The sequence below is a fragment of the Salmo salar genome, chromosome 17, assembly GCF_965601325.2.
Source record: "Salmo salar chromosome 17, fSalSal1, whole genome shotgun sequence".
In the NCBI taxonomy this organism is placed as follows: Eukaryota; Metazoa; Chordata; class Actinopteri; order Salmoniformes; family Salmonidae; genus Salmo; species Salmo salar.
This window is the reverse complement of record NC_138307.1, coordinates 63793751-63810870: the sequence shown is the minus strand read 5'-3', so window position 1 is coordinate 63810870 and position 17120 is coordinate 63793751. Positions and strand designations below refer to the sequence as shown.

The window sequence follows — 17120 nt, the reverse complement described above, 5'->3', positions numbered from 1 at the left end:
TGTAGGTAACCATCCGTACCGCCCTCGTTCCGCCCCTCTTGATCTCCTGGAAAGATCTGTATCATGTATTGCGCATATGTTTCTTTACCTTTACTTTACACACAAATTGTTGTGGTCACCCTCCCTTCACATTTCTCACTGTCATTCGTGAATTATAAGTTTTCAAGTTTAACCAGTGAAATGTCCATGCAGCATCTGCATGCCATCATTTGATCTCAATCAGATTCATGGGAATATGCATTTAGATCTTTTTAGTTATGTACAGCGTGCAAATTTAGAGAAGATGGTGTTAAGAAACTGTAGAATACTAGTGTTTTGTTTCAATCAAAGCACATCTTCTTCCTAGTGGCACGTGTTGTTGAGTTGTTGCTGTACGAGACAAAAATTTGACCATTCATACAATCATCCTAAATGTACATATTATTTTTTTTTGTCTTACAGTAACATTATACTATGCCTTATTTGGTTATGTTATGTAATATACTATCATTATGTGATCTTGCAGACACTGATTCAGTATGATAGATAGATAGTTAATGTTGTTGCAAAAAACACTCCACCATCATGTGCTTGTCCTAGTGTTATTGTGGGCTCTGTGAGCCCTGTTGCTATGCTACTTACAGCCCCCCCGCCCCCCACAGAAAACACTCTTAACAATCCAATATTGGAGTGTAGAGGAAATTACAAACCGCCAGGAATACATCCAGCACAGTCCAATGAGCAAGGAATAAAATAAAGTTTGTGTTTATGTGTTTATCTCTCAAATGTCTTTAATGTATCCTATTCACCCCAAATACAATTGCAAAGTGTTTCAAATGGTATTATTTATGTATCAGGGTTGGGTGGATTTCTTGAAAAATTTTATCAGTTACTGATTACAGATTACATGACATGAAAAGTAATTAGTAACATAATCCATTGGATTACGCAAAATGAGTAACGTTCTTTTGGTAATCTGATTACTTTTGGACACTCCTCAGTTTATGGTCTAGACCGATCAGTTCCCTCTCTAACACTGCTCTGTGGAAGCTCTTCCCTCAGATTTATCCTCAGTGCCCAACACCGATGTTCTAGAATGGGATGGATCCTCTGTGACTCTGCTCTGCAAAAACTATGACATGAGTAATGCTTGCTGGAGCAGAAAGATGTCATTGGTTTCGATGCATTGAACCCATAGTGGAGATATCAGGACCCAAAAAATGTTTTGTCCTGACACACCCTGCCAAACACAGGCTCAGAGGTGACCAGATGGGTAACCCTACGAAACAGGTTTGAGGTGTTAGCGAGGTAACTCTGCAACTCGGAATAACTGGTCTTACAAAAGTGGCTCACCTTTTAGCCAGGTCAATTTCTATTGCAACATATCCTTCAGAACTAGCCTGCTCTGGGGCAGGCCAACTCACGGCTAACTCCTCTTAAATATATCACATTACACATTTAGTAATGAAAGAATGCAATTTAAACTTCACGCACAGTAACACTTTTGTATGACTTAATACAATTATTTTATAGCTAAGAGAAAGGTGCTTGTGGTTGTGCAGTGATAAGCTCACCAAAATCGACCATTAACAATAAGTAATACAATAAAGATACTATTTCATACCATAGCTTGCAGAATTTGCAAGATAACTTTTTCTTTCATTTAGATTTCAGTACAAATTAAAATGTGGCACTGACTTGCCCATGGATTAATGTTTTAACATTGTCTCAATGAAGAGTTTGGTGTGTGACCAGCCATGTGCGACATGCAAGCGGAGTTACACGCCTGCTAGAGGTCGTAGTACAGATTAAGCCTGACCTGGAACATGAAGCTAACTGAAGCTGGTTAGCTTCAGAAAACCCTGGGTAGATGTACAGTATCTTGCTTCATAGAATACCATTCTGAGCGCTGGAGAGGTAGACCTCACCTACTGCTGCATGACCAGAGCTTCTCCAGACCAGCTGACTTACCATCTAAAGATAGTTAATGGCAAGTCGTTTTAAGTCAACGTCCTTCAATTGTGGTCCAGGGAAAGTACTCCCTTTCTAAGTATGTGTTTGCCTCCATTGTTGCTTGTGTCACCGACAGTTGTCACAAACAGTATTTAATATCAACTCACTGCGATACTAGACGTTTCTCCAACAGTCGCAAATGTCGGATTTTGGAACGTTGAATTATGACAAGAATTTATTTGCTTTGTCAAAATAATGACATTAGCTTATCAAAATGATGATTCAATTTCACAATAACCCAGTTTAGCCAACGCTTCGACTTGGTTAAAGTGCGATTGGCACGTGTTTTTCTGTTGCTCATTAGAAAAACAAAATTTCAGTCTTGGAGGTGTGTTTCCTGACTGATTCTGCATTTGGTTAATGATTTTTGTCCACCATGAGACACTGTAGCCTATTTCACTTCCTCAAAATCCCCAGAATGAATCTAAGAACTCAATAATCTTTAATTATTTTTTGGATTATAACTAAGGTGTTTGGGACAGTTTTTCTCAAGTAAAAAAATTTGCAATGTGTTGTCTTATGTAAACAGAGTCGTAGATGCTGGGCAGTTCTGTCTCACTGTCTATGCTATTGGGTAGAGAGCAATCACCACAGCTGTTCACCCCATGTTAGTGGGCAAATTGACATTTTAAAATTTAAACCCAACGTTAATTTACCTGTTATGACGCCCTGATGTTCCAAACTCCGACTTGACCAAAATTAGAAGTCAATTTTGACACTAGAATAACTGTTTCTGACTCATATTGATGCCACATAGGCCGCTTTTAAAGGGATTTGTTGCTTTTTAAAGGGAGTCACTCTTTAAGGTTAGGGTTTGGTTAAGGGAGAAGTGCATGCGTGTAGCCAGCTAACGTCGCCATGATATCGCATTCATGTGTAATCAGGGAATTTATATTCGCTGTGAAAGTGACAGCTGCTTATGCTTTACTTCAGTATTCTTTCCCATGCTGTTTTGAATAGGCTTTAAGATTAGGCCTCCCTGTGGCTCAGTTGGTAGAGCATGGTGTTTGCAACGCCAGGGTTGTGGGTTTGATTCCCACAGGGCCAGTATGAAAAAAAAAAAAAGAAAAACAAATGTATGAATTGAAATGTATTTATTCACTACTGTAAGTTGCTCTGGATAAGAGTGTCTGCTAAATGACTAAAATGTAAAAATGTAAATGATTATATAATCAAATTCATTAAAAACACTGTCATTTAAGATATTGTAGCGAACAGCAGGGCAGGGATGTGAACCAGGGATTCACACTAAGCGTTGCCCTATTGTCTGCGGGAAGTGTACTGAGCAGTCCTACTGGTTGAGCCTACTCTGAGGTTGCCCCATTGGGCAGGTGATTTAAAAAAACAACCAACCTGCAAATAATTCCAGCCTAAAGCTGAACTTTCTCGTTCCTCCCCATTTTTTAGTCGAGCAAGTTAAGCCTGCTCTGCAAACATTTTTTACTGACAACTAAAATACAAATAATTACACAACTGATCTTTCTGGTTCCTCTCCTATGTGTAGGTGAAAGGCTTGCAATACTGTATATAACATTTCTGCATGTAAATAGCTCATTTATATTTTCGGGCAAGTGATCATAATCTTCGAGCAACCAAAAAAGATTCCTGACTTGTCTGACAGGCCAACTGCCTTTCAAACCTTCACATCAATCTCTGCAAACACCTTACGCATCACGCCAATCAACCCACATGGTGGGAATTATAACGTGGCTCATATAGCGAGAATTGCTACAATATACACTGAGTATCAAAACATTAGGAACACATGCTTTTTCCTTGACCAAGACCGACCACGTGAATCCAGTTGAAAGCTATGATGCCTTTTTGATGGCACCTGTTAAATCCACTTCAATCAGTGTAGATGAAGGGAATGAGACAGGTTAAATAAGGATTTTTAAGCCTTGAGACATGGATTGTGCACAGTATGTGTGCCATTCAGAGGGTGAATGTGCAACACAAAATATTTAAGGGCCTTTGAACGTGGTATGGTAGTACGTGCGAGGCGCACCAGTTTCAGTGTGTCAGGTTTTTCACACTCAACAGTTTCCCGTGTGTATCAACAATGGTCCACCACTCAAAGGACATCCAGCCAACTTGACTCAACTGTGAGAAGCATTGGAGTCAACATGGGCCAGAATCCCTGTGGAACTCTTTCGACACTTTGTAGAGTCCATGCCCTGACGAATGGAGGCATGTTCTGAGGGCAAAAGGGGGTGCAACTCAATATTAGGAAGGTGTTCTCAATATTTTGTACACTCAGTGTATATATAGGTTTTTATCAATCACTTTGGCACGTTATTCAAATATAAGAGGTATATTTACAAAACTTCAATTTCACTTTTAATGCCCGTGTTTTATGTTCAAAATCTTTGATGAGCACTCTTTGGTGTTGAACACATCTTCCACCACAGAGTCATTAACACAAAATAATTGTTTTTGTTTATGTGAAATACCATAGTTTAGTCACAAGATGCAGACCTCCTTATTGTTCCTAAAATTTCTAAGCAAACAGCTGGAGCCACTGGGATTCTCTGCCTCTGACCCTATTATGGGGGATAACTCACTGACTCCTCTGCTCATATGGTGGGGGAGATATTTTGTGAGCTATACTTGGCCATGTCTCAGGGTAGTAAGTTAGTGGTCTGTTGATATTCCTTGTGGGGTCTGTGCTTTGGGTAAATGGGTGGGATTATATCCTGCCTGATTGGCACTGTCCAGGGGTAACTTTGAACGGGGCCACAGTGTCCCCCAACCCACTCTGTCTCAGTCTCCAGTATCTATGCTACCCTATGTGGCGGTGGGCTCGGGTCAGTCTGTCCTATCTGCTGTACTGTGTGATCTTAGGCATACTCCCTCTTATTCTCCTCTCTCTCTTTATGTCCCCCCTCCCCATCCCGGAGAACCTGAGCCCCAGGACCATGCCTCAGGACTACCTGGCCTGATGACTCATGTCTGTCCCTGTCCCCAGTCCACCTAGTAGTGCTGCCAATCTAGTTCTAGTGTCTCTACCTTCGGCTATGGAACCCTGACCTGTTTTACCAGATGTGTTACCTTGTCCCGGACCTGCTGTTGCAACCCTGTCTCTCTCTCTCACTCTCACTTTCTCTCTTGGACCTGCTGTCTGGACCTCTGAATGCTCGGCTATGAAAAGCCAACTGACATTTACTCCTGTGGTGTTGAACTGTTGCACCCTCTAACCATTCCGCTTTGCGTTGTGCCTAAGAGCAGCCCTTAGCTGTGGTATATTGACCATTATAAACTGGGTGGTTCAAGCCCTGAATTCTGATTGGTATATTAGACCGTATACCAAGGGTATGACAAAACATTTATTTTTAGTGCTCTAATTACGTTGGTAACCAGTTTTTAATACCAATAAGGCACCTCACGGGTCAGAGGAGTGGAGACACTGGCTGGAGGATGCCAAGGAACCTTTCGTCATGCTCACCGACCATCGGAACCTGGAGTACTTACGGACAGCGAGGAGACTGAATCTGCGCCAAGCCAGGTGGGCACTTTTCTTCACCAGGTTCGACTTCACACTGACCTATCGCCCAGGTTCCAAGAACATCAAGGCCGATGCCCTGTCCTGTATCTACGATTCTGGAGAGGGTCCTGTCCAGAGTGCACCTATAATCCCATCTTCCCGAGTTGTAGGCCCAGTGGCCTGGGACACAGAGAGGGAGCCCACAACTCTGAACTGTCCTCCTAAGCGCATCTACGTTCCCACAGGGATAAGGGATCGACAGCTGACCTAGGCACACACAGCTGTTGTCGCTGGACATCCAGGTATTTCTCACACTATCCACTCCATCGCTGAGAAGTACTGGTGGCCCACCTTGGCGCAGGATGTAACTCGTTATGTCAACTCCTGTTCCATGTGCCCAAACCAAGTCCCCCCGGAATGCATCAGCAGGGAAGCTCTTGCCGCTTCCCGTGCCTCAGCGACCCTAGTCTAATCTATCCATTGACTTTGTAACCGATCTCCCCTCTGACTGTTTCAGCACCATTCTGGTGGTAGTGGATAGATTTTCTAAGTCATGTTGTTTAATCCCCCTTCCTGGTCTCCCCACTGCTCTCCAGGTCACTGAGGCACTCTTCCAGCAGGTCTTCCGGCATTATGGCCTTCCAGAGGACATTGTCTCCGACTGTGGCCCCCAATTCACATAAAGAGTATGGAGGGCCTTCATGGAGAAGCTCAGGGTCACGGTCAGCCTCACTTTCCGGGTACCGGCCTCAGTCCAAAAGATATCTGCAGCATAAACTAAGGAGGCAGATGCTGGCTAACCAAAGAAGCAATCCAAAAGTAATCAGATTTGTCATGTCCTGACCAGTAATAGGGGTTATTTGTTATTGTAGTGTGGTCAGGACGTGGCAGGGGGTATTTGTTTTATGTGGTTTGGGCTGGTGGTGTTAGTAGTAGGGTGTTTGATTTATTATTCTGGGTTTTGGGCACTGTTCTATGTTAATGTATTTCTATGTTCAGTCTAATCATTTGTATTTCTATGTTTAGTTAATTGGGGGTTGGACTCTCAATTGGAGGCAGGTGTTTTCTCTATGTGTTTGTGTTAGTATTTTGTGTGAGATTGTTCTTGTTTTGATGTGTGTGTGTGTGTGTGTGTGTGTGTGTGTGTGTGTGTGTGTGTGTGTGTGTGTGTGTGCATGCGTGTGTGTGCGTGCGCGCCTGACAAGACTGTCAAGTTCGTTTGTGTTTTTGTATACGTGTTTATCTTGTGTTTTCCTTCTTCACCAAATAAAAAGAAGATGAGTGTACATTTTCCCGCTCCTTCTTGGTCTCAACCCTACGACACCCGTGACAGATTACGTTACTCATTTCGAGTAATCCAATGGATTACATTACTAATGATTTATTGTTATGTAATTTGTAATCAGTTACTGATTACATTTTTCAATTAATCAGTCCAACCATGGATATACAGTACAGTGAGCTCCAAAAGTGTTGGGACAGTGACACGTGTTGTTGTTTTGGCTCTGTACTCCAGCACTTTGGATTTGGCTATGGGATTAAAGTGCAGACTGTCAGCTTTAATTTGAGGGTATTTTCATCCATATTGGGTGACCATTTAGAAATTTCAGCACTTTTTGTACATAGTCCCTCCATTTTAGTGGGCCAAAAGTATTGGAACAAATTCACTTAAGTGTATTAAAGTAGTCAAAAGTTTAATATTTGGTCCCATATTCCGAGCATGGAATATTCCTAGCAATGTGTCACTGTCCCAATACATTTGGAGCTCACTGTATACTGTAATATCACTACAAACAGAAAGTGCAACAACAAAAATATTCACCATGTGTTGATAGCTACAGTGTATAAAGTAGATACAACATGTCAATTCTATACCTCTGAGAAGTCTCCATTTTCGGCAGACTGTATTGCATTCTGGGCAATGTAGTTGCGGAGCACCACGGGTGGGTTGGTGCTGTCCATCACACGGATCCTCTCTTCCTCTATGGTACACACCTCCCTCGCTCCATCACACTCCTTCACCAACCACTTCCTGGGTCATCGAACACACAGGGGGGATGATGTAAACCACGATTACAGCGTGAAACAGAAGAGGCTGGTGAGGGGAGGACAGCTCATAATAATTAATAGAATGGAGTGAATGGAATGGTATAAAACACATAGAAAACAGGTGTTTGATGTGTTTAAGATCATTCCATTTATTCTGTTCCAGCCATTACTATGAGCCCGTCCTCCCAATTTAAAATGCCACCAGCCACCACTGGCGTGCAACAATACCAAGAAAGTATGGATCAATTCATATATGCTTTGGTATGCAGGATGCATGCTATTTCTTTCATCAATAACCAAGTAAGTGGTTTTGATTGAGTAGGATCCTTGATCCCTGTCGTTCTCCACCAACATCAAGGCGGTGACCCGATCCTGTAGGTTCATGCTCTACAACATTCGCAGAGTACGACCCTGCCTCACACAGGAAGCGGCGCAGGTCCTAATCCAGGCACTTGTCATCTCCCGTCTGGATTATTGCAACTCGCTGCTGGCTGGGCTCCCTGCCTGTGCCATTAAACCCCTACAACTCATCCAGAACGCCGCAGCCCGTCTGGTGTTCAACCTTCCCAAGTTCTCTCACGTCACCCCGCTCCTCCGCTCTCTCCACTGGCTTCCAGTCGAAGCTCGCATCCGCTACAAGACCATGGTGCTTGCCTACGGAGCTGTGAGGGGAACGGCACCTCCGTACCTTCAGGCTCTGATCAGGCCCTACACCCAAACAAGGGCACTCCGTTCATCCACCTCTGGCCTGCTCGCCTCCCTACCTCTGAGGAAGCACAGTTCCCGCTCAGCCCAGTCAAAACTGTTCGCTGCTCTGGCACCCCAATGGTGGAACAAGCTCCCTCACGACGCCAGGACAGCGGAGTCAATCACCACCTTCCGGAGGCCCCTGAAACCCCACCTCTTTAAGGAATACCTGGGATAGGATAAAGTAATCCTTCTAACCCCCCCCTTAAAAGATTTAGATGCACTATTGTAAAGTGGTTGTTCCACTGGATATTATAAGGTGAATGCACCAATTTGTAAGTTGCTCTGGATAAGAGCGTCTGCTAAATGACTTAAATGTAAATGTAAATGGCATCTCCAAACTAACCAACCTGTACTGACTGATCCAGAGTAGCCAATTCTCTCTCTGCTTTGCCTTCAGCTCGTCCTGATTGGTGCTTAGCAGCTCCTTCAGCCTGCCCATCTTCTCCAGCTGATGGGCCACCTCTGGTCGGTCTGCCACCAGGCCAAACATAGCTGGGTTGGTCTGGGCCATAGAGAGGACCATATCCAGCTGACTGTGTGCATAGAGGGAGTCAAGAGAGAGGTAAAAACTGAGACTAAGGGGTTAGATTGAAAACATTAGCTAGGAGAATGGGCAATATAGTGCTAGTTAGCTAATTACTTGGGGATAACAATATGAATATGAATACATACACTGAGGTGCTATATCTGACATACTTACATTAGCATGTGTAGCTAATATTGCTAGCGACCTACTTAACCAGACAGATAATAAAAAATGTATAGCAACCTTCAACAAGTCCTTCTGCACTAAAACAGCTTTAACTGACAGATTCTCCTTGTATAATTTTTATCCAAATCGCTGATTGCACATCAAGGGAACAAAATGAAGGATGATATTAGGAACCACAACATCTTTCAAACGTGATTAGGAACATCCCAACAAGCAAACATTTCTGACAACATTTGTTAGGTAAACCTACTGTATGGCCCAGTCATTGGGGGTTTGCCTGCTGTATAGCCAAGTCATTTGGGGTTAACCTACTGTATAGCCCAGTCATTTGGTGTTTGCCTACTGTATAGCCCAGTCATTTGGGGTTTGCCTACTGTATAGCCCAGTCATTTGGTGTTTGCCTACTGTATAGCCCAGTCATTTGTTAGGTTAACCTACTGTATAGCCCAGTCATTTGGGGTTTGCCTACTCTATAGCCAAGTCATTTGTTAGGTTAACCTACTGTATAGCCCAGTCATTTGTTAGGTTAACCTACTGTATAGCCCAGTCATTTGGGGTTAACCTACTGTATAGCCCAGTCATTTGGGGTTTGCCTACTGTATAGCCAAGTCATTTGTTAGGTTAACCTACTGTATAGCCCAGTCATTTGTTAGGTTAACCTACTGTAAAGCCCAGTCATTTGGGGTTTGCCTGCTGTATAGCCCAGTCATTTGGGGTTTGCTTACTGTATAGCCCAGTCATTTGTTAGGTTAACCTACTGTATAGCCCAGTCATTTGTTAGGTTAACCTACTGTATAGCCCAGTCATTTGTTAGGTTAACCTACTGTATAGCCCAGTCATTTGGGGTTAACCTACTGTATAGCCCAGTCATTTGGGGTTTGCCTACTGTATAACCCAGTCATTTGGGGTTAACCTACTGTATAGACCAGTCATTTGTTAGGTTAACCTACTGTATAGCCCAGTCATTTGGGGTTTGCCTACTGTATAGCCCAGTCATTTGGGGTCAACCTACTGTATAGCCCAGTCATTTGGGGTTAACCGACTGTATAGCCCAGTCATTTGGGGTTAACCTACTGTATAGCCCAGTCATTTGGGGTTAACCTACTGTATAGCCCAGTCATTTGGGGTTAACCTACTGTATAGCCAAGTCATTTGTTAGGTTAACCTACTGTATAGCCCAGTCATTTGTTAGGTTAACCTACTGTATAGCCCAGTCATTTGTTAGGTTAACCTACTGTATAGCCCAGTCATTTGGGGTTTGTCTACTGTATAGCCCAGTCATTTGTTAGGTTAACCTACTGTATAGCCCAGTCATTTGTTAGGTTAACCTACTGTATAGCCCAGTCATTTGGGGTTAACCTACTGTATAGCCCAGTCATTTGGGTTATCCTACTGTATAGCCCAGTCATTTGGGGTTTGCCTACTGTATAGCCAAGTCATTTGTTAGGTTAACCTACTGTATAGCCCAGTCATTTGTTAGGTTAACCTACTGTATAGCCCAGTCATTTGTTAGGTTAACCTACTGTATAGCCCAGTCATTTGGGGTTTGCCTGCTGTATAGCCAAGTCATTTGGGGTTTGCCTACTGTATAGCCCAGTCATTTGTTAGGTTAACCTACTGTATAGCCCGGTCATTTGTTAGGTTAACCTACTGTATAGCCCAGTCATTTGGGGTTTGCCTGCTGTATAGCCAAGTCATTTGGGGTTTGCCTACTGTATAGCCCAGTCATTTGTTAGGTTAACCTACTGTATAGCCCGGTCATTTGTTAGGTTAACCTACTGTATAGCCCAGTCATTTGGGGTTAACCTACTGTATAGCCCAGTCATTTGGGGTTTGCCTACTGTATAGCCCAGTTATTTGGGTTATCCTACTGTATAGCCCAGTCATTTGGGGTTAACCTACTGTATAGCCCAGTCATTTGTTAGGTTAACCTACTGTATAGCCCAGTCATTTGGGGTTTGCCTACTGTATAGCCCAGTCATTTGGGTTATCCTACTGTATAGCCCAGTCATTTGGGGTTAACCTACTGTATAGCCCAGTCATTTGTGGTTCGCCTACTGCATAGCCCAGTCATTTGGGGTTTGCCTACTGTACAGCTCAGTCATTTGGGGTTTGCCTACTGCATAGCCCAGTCATTTGGGGTTCGCCTACTGTATAGCCCAGTCATTTGGGGTTTGCCTACTGCATAGCCCAGTCATTTGGGGTTTGCCTACTGTACAGCTCAGTCATTTGGGGTTTGCCTACTGCATAGCCCAGTCATTTGGGGTTCGCCTACTGTATAGCCCAGTCATTTGGGGTTTGCCTACTGTATAGCCCAGTCATTTGGGGTTAACCTACTGTATAGCCCAGTCATTTGTTGGGTTAACCTACTGTATAGCCCAGTCATTTGGGGTTAACCTACTGTATAGCCCAGTCATTTGGGGTTTGTGTGTGAATGAAAATGAGGGGATCACAGTGGATTGGTTGGTGGCAGAATCGTTGAAGTCAATTACTTCCAAGTTAACCTACTGTATAGCCCAGTCATTTGTTAGGTTAACCTACTGTATAGCCCAGTCATTTGTTAGGTTAACCTACTGTATAGCCCAGTCATTCGGGGTTAACCTACTGTATAGCCCAGTCATTTGGGTTATCCTACTGTATAGCCCAGTCATTTGGGGTTTGCCTACTGTATAGCCAAGTCATTTGTTAGGTTAACCTACTGTATCGCCCAGTCATTTGTTAGGTTAACCTACTGTATAGCCCAGTCATTTGGGGTTTGCCTGCTGTATAGCCAAGTCATTTGGGGTTATCTTACTGTATAGCCCAGTCATTTGTTAGGTTAACCTACTGTATAGCACGGTCATTTGTTAGGTTAACCTACTGTATAGCCCAGTCATTTGGGGTTAACCTACTGTATAGCCCAGTCATTTGGGGTTTGCCTACTGTATAGCCCAGTTATTTGGGTTATCCTACTGTATAGCCCAGTCATTTGGGGTTAACCTACTGTATATCCCAGTCATTTGGGTTATCCTACTGTATAGCCCAGTCATTTGGGGTTTGCCTACTGTATAGCCCAGTTATTTGGGTTATCCTACTGTATAGCCCAGTCATTTGGGGTTAACCTACTGTATAGCCCAGTCATTTGGGGTTATCCTACTGTATAGCCCAGTCATTTGGGGTTTGCCTACTGTATAGCCCAGTCATTTGGGTTATCCTACTGTATAGCCCAGTCATTTGGGGTTAACCTACTGTATAGCCCAGTCATTTGTGGTTCGCCTACTGCATAGCCCAGTCATTTGGGGTTTGCCTACTGTACAGCTCAGTCATTTGGGGTTTGCCTACTGCATAGCCCAGTCATTTGGGGTTCGCCTACTGTATAGCCCAGTCATTTGGGGTTTGCCTACTGCATAGCCCAGTCATTTGGGGTTTGCCTACTGTACAGCTCAGTCATTTGGGGTTTGCCTACTGCAAAGCCCAGTCATTTGGGGTTCGCCTACTGTATAGCCCAGTCATTTGGGGTTTGCCTACTGTATAGCCCAGTCATTTGGGGTTTGTGTGTGAATGAAAATGAGGGGATCACAGTGGATTGGTTGGTGGCAGAATCGTTGAAGTCAATTATTTCCAAGTTAACCTACTGTATAGCCCAGTCATTTGTTAGGTTAACCTACTGTATAGCCCAGTCATTTGTTAGGTTAACCTACTGTATAGCCCTGTCATTTGGGGTTAACGTACTGTATAGCCCAGTCATTTGGGTTATCCTACTGTATAGCCCAGTCATTTGGGGTTTGCCTACTGTATAGCCAAGTCATTTGTTAGGTTAACCTACTGTATAGCCCAGTCATTTGTTAGGTTAACCTACTGTATAGCCCAGTCATTTGGGGTTTGCCTGCTGTATAGCCAAGTCATTTGGGGTTATCTTACTGTATAGCCCAGTCATTTGTTAGGTTAACCTACTGTATAGCACGGTCATTTGTTAGGTTAACCTACTGTATAGCCCAGTCATTTGGGGTTAACCTACTGTATAGCCCAGTCATTTGGTGGTTTGTCCTACTGTATAGCCCAGTCATTTGGTGTTATGCCTACTGTATAGCCCAGTCATTTGGGGTTTGCCTACTGTATAGCCCAGTCATTTGGGTTATCCTACTGTATAGCCCAGTCATTTGTTGGGTTATCCTACTGTATAGCCCAGTCATTTGGTGTTTGCCTACTGCATAGCCAAGTCATTTGTTAGGTTAACCTACTGTATAGCCCAGTCATTTGTTAGGTTAACCTACTGTATAGCCCAGTCATTTGGGGTTAACCTACTGTATAGCCCAGTAATTTGGGTTAACCTACTGTATAGCCCAGTCATTTGGGGTTTGCCTGCTGTATAGCCAAGTCATTTGGGGTTTGCTTACTGTATAGCCCAGTCATTTGTTAGGTTAACCTACTGTATAGCACGGTCATTTGTTAGGTTAACCTACTGTATAGCCCAGTCATTTGGGGTAACCTACTGTATAGCCCAGTCATTTGTGGTTTGCCTACTGTTTAGCCCAGTTATTTGGGTTATCCTACTGTATAGCCCAGTCATTTGGGGTTAACCTACTGTATAGCCCAGTCATTTGTTAGGTTAACCTACTGTATAGCCCAGTCATTTGTTAGGTTAACCTACTGTATAGCCCAGTCATTTGGGGTTTGCCTACTGTATAGCCCAGTCATTTGGGGTTATACCTACTGTATAGCCCAGTCATTTGGGGTTAACCTACTGTATAGCCCAGTCATTTGGGGTTTGTCCTACTGTATAGCCCAGTCATTTGTTAGGGTCTAACCTACTGTATAGCCCAGTCATTTGGGGTTATTACCTGACTGTGATCAGCCCAGTCATATGGGGTTTGCCTACTGCATAACCCAGTCATTGGGGGTTTGCCTACTGTATAGCCCAGTCATTTGGGGTTAACCTACTGTATAGCCCAGTCATTTGTTAGGTTAACCTACTGTATAGCCCAGTCATTTGTTAGGTTAACCTACTGTATAGCCCAGTCATTTGGGGTTTGCCTACTGTATAGCCAAGTCATTTGTTAGGTTAACCTACGGTATAGCCAAGTCATTTGTTAGGTTAATCTACTGTATAGCCCAGTCATTTGGGGTTTGCCTACTGTATAGCCCAGTCATTTGGGTTATCCTACTGTATAGCCCAGTCATTTGGGGTTAACCTACTGTATAGCCCAGTCATTTGGGGTTAACCTACTGTATAGCCCAGTCATTTGGGGTTAACCTACTGTATAGCCCAGTCATTTGTTAGGTTAATCTACTGTATAGCCCAGTCATTTGGGGTTTGTCTACTGTATAGCCCAGTCATTTGTTAGGTTAACCTACTGTATAGCCCAGTCATTTGGGGTTTGTCTACTGTATAGCCCAGTCATTATTTAGGTTAACCTACTGTATAGCCCAGTCATTTGGGGTTTGCCTACTCTGACGCCCAGTCATATGGGGTTTGCCTACTGCATAACCCAGTCATTGGGGGTTTGCCTACTGTATAGCCCAGTCATTTGGGGTTAACCTACTGTATAGCCCAGTAATTTGTTAGGTTAACCTACTGTATAGCCCAGTCATTTGGGGTTAACCTACTGTATAGCCCAGTCATTTGTTAGGTTAACCTACTGTATAGCCCAGTCATTTGGGGTTTGCCTACTGTATAGCCCAGTCATTTGGGTTATCCTACTGTATAGCCCATTCATTTGGGGTTAACCTACTGTATAGCCCAGTCATTTGTGGTTCGCCTACTGCATAGCCCAGTCATTTGGGGTTTGCCTACTGTACAGTTCAGTCATTTGGGGTTTGCCTACTGCATAGCCCAGTCATTTGGGGTTCGCCTACGGTATAGCCCAGTCATTTGGGGTTTGCCTACTGCATAGCCCAGTCATTTGGGGTTTGTCTACTGTACAGCTCAGTCATTTGGGATTTGCCTACTGCAAAGCCCAGTCATTTGGGGTTCGCCTACTGTATAGCCCTGTCATTTGGGGTTTGCCTACTGTATAGCCCAGTCATTTGGGGTTAACCTACTGTATAGCCCAGTCATTTGTTAGGTTAACCTACCTTATAGCCCAGTCATTTGGGGTTAACCTACTGTATAGCCCAGTCATTTGGGGTTTGTGTGTGAATGAAAATGAGGGGATCACAGTGGATTGGTTGGTGGCAGAATCGTTGAAGTCAATTCCTTCCAAGTTAACCTACTGTATAGCCCAGTCATTTGTTAGGTTAACCTACTGTATAGCCCAGTCATTTGTTAGGTTAACCTACTGTATAGCCCAGTCATTTGGGGTTAACCTACTGTATAGCCAAGTCATTTGGGGTTTGCCTACTGTATAGCCAAGTCATTTGTTAGGTTAACCTACGGTATAGCCAAGTCATTTGTTAGGTTAACCTACTGTATGGCCCAGTCATTGGGGGTTTGCCTGCTGTATAGCCAAGTCATTTGGGGTTAACCTACTGTATAGCCCAGTCATTTGGTGTTTGTCTACTGTATAGCCCAGTCATTTGGTGTTTGCCTACTGTATAGCCCAGTCATTTGGGGTTTGCCTACTGTATAGCCCAGTCATTTGGTGTTTGCCTACTGTATAGCCCAGTCATTTGTTAGGTTAACCTACTGTATAGCCCAGTCATTTGGGGTTTGCCTACTGTATAGCCAAGTCATTTGTTAGGTTAACCTACTGTATAGCCCAGTCATTTGTTAGGTTAACCTACTGTATAGCCCAGTCATTTGGGGTTAACCTACTGTATAGCCCAGTCATTTGGGGTTTGCCTACTGTATAGCCAAGTCATTTGTTAGGTTAACCTACTGTATAGCCCAGTCATTTGTTAGGTTAACCTACTGTAAAGCCCAGTCATTTGGGGTTTGCCTGCTGTATAGCCCAGTCATTTGGGGTTTGCTTACTGTATAGCCCAGTCATTTGTTAGGTTAACCTACTTTATAGCCCAGTCATTTGTTAGGTTAACCTACTGTATAGCCCAGTCATTTGTTAGGTTAACCTACTGTATAGCCCAGTCATTTGGGGTTAACCTACTGTATAGCCCAGTCATTTGGGGTTTGCCTACTGTATAACCCAGTCATTTGGGGTTAACCTACTGTATAGACCAGTCATTTGTTAGGTTAACCTACTGTATAGCCCAGTCATTTGGGGTTTGCCTACTGTATAGCCCAGTCATTTGGGGTCAACCTACTGTATAGCCCAGTCATTTGGGGTTAACCGACTGTATAGCCCAGTCATTTGGGGTTAACCTACTGTATAGCCCAGTCATTTGGGGTTAACCTACTGTATAGCCCAGTCATTTGGGGTTAACCTACTGTATAGCCAAGTCATTTGTTAGGTTAACCTACTGTATAGCCCAGTCATTTGTTAGGTTAACCTACTGTATAGCCCAGTCATTTGTTAGGTTAACCTACTGTATAGCCCAGTCATTTGGGGTTTGTCTACTGTATAGCCCAGTCATTTGTTAGGTTAACCTACTGTATAGCCCAGTCATTTGGGGTTAACCTACTGTATAGCCCAGTCATTTGGGTTATCCTACTGTATAGCCCAGTCATTTGGTGTTTGCCTACTGTATAGCCAAGTCATTTGTTAGGTTAACCTACTGTATAGCCCAGTCATTTGTTAAGTTAACCTACTGTATAGCCCAGTCATTTGTTAGGTTAACCTACTGTATAGCCCAGTCATTTGGGGTTTGCCTGCTGTATAGCCAAGTCATTTGGGGTTTGCCTACTGTATAGCCCAGTCATTTGTTAGGTTAACCTACTGTATAGCCGGGTCATTTGTTAGGTTAACCTACTGTGTAGCCCAGTCATTTGGGGTTAACCTACTGTATAGCACAGTCATTTGGGGTTTGCCTACTGTATAGCCCAGTTCATTTGGGGTTATGCCTACTGTATAGCCCAGTCATTTGGGGTTAACCTACTGTATAGCCCAGTCATTTGTTAGGTTAACCTACTGTATAGCCCAGTCATTTGGGGTTTGCCTACTGTATAGCCCAGTCATTTGGGGTTAACCTACTGTATAGCCCAGTCATTTGTTAGGTTAACCTACTGTATAGCCCAGTCATTTGGGTTATCCTACTGTATAGCCCATTCATTTGGGGTTAACCTACTGTATAGCCCAGTCATTTGTGGTTCGCCTACTG

At 43.6% G+C, this 17120-nt stretch overlaps 1 pseudogene; it reads right to left on the bottom strand.

Moving 5' to 3' along the window:
- Positions 1-4560: 4560 nt before the first annotated feature.
- Positions 4561-17120, bottom strand: part of LOC145861335 (protein adenylyltransferase SelO-1, mitochondrial-like) — a 37672-nt pseudogene continuing 25112 nt past the window's right edge.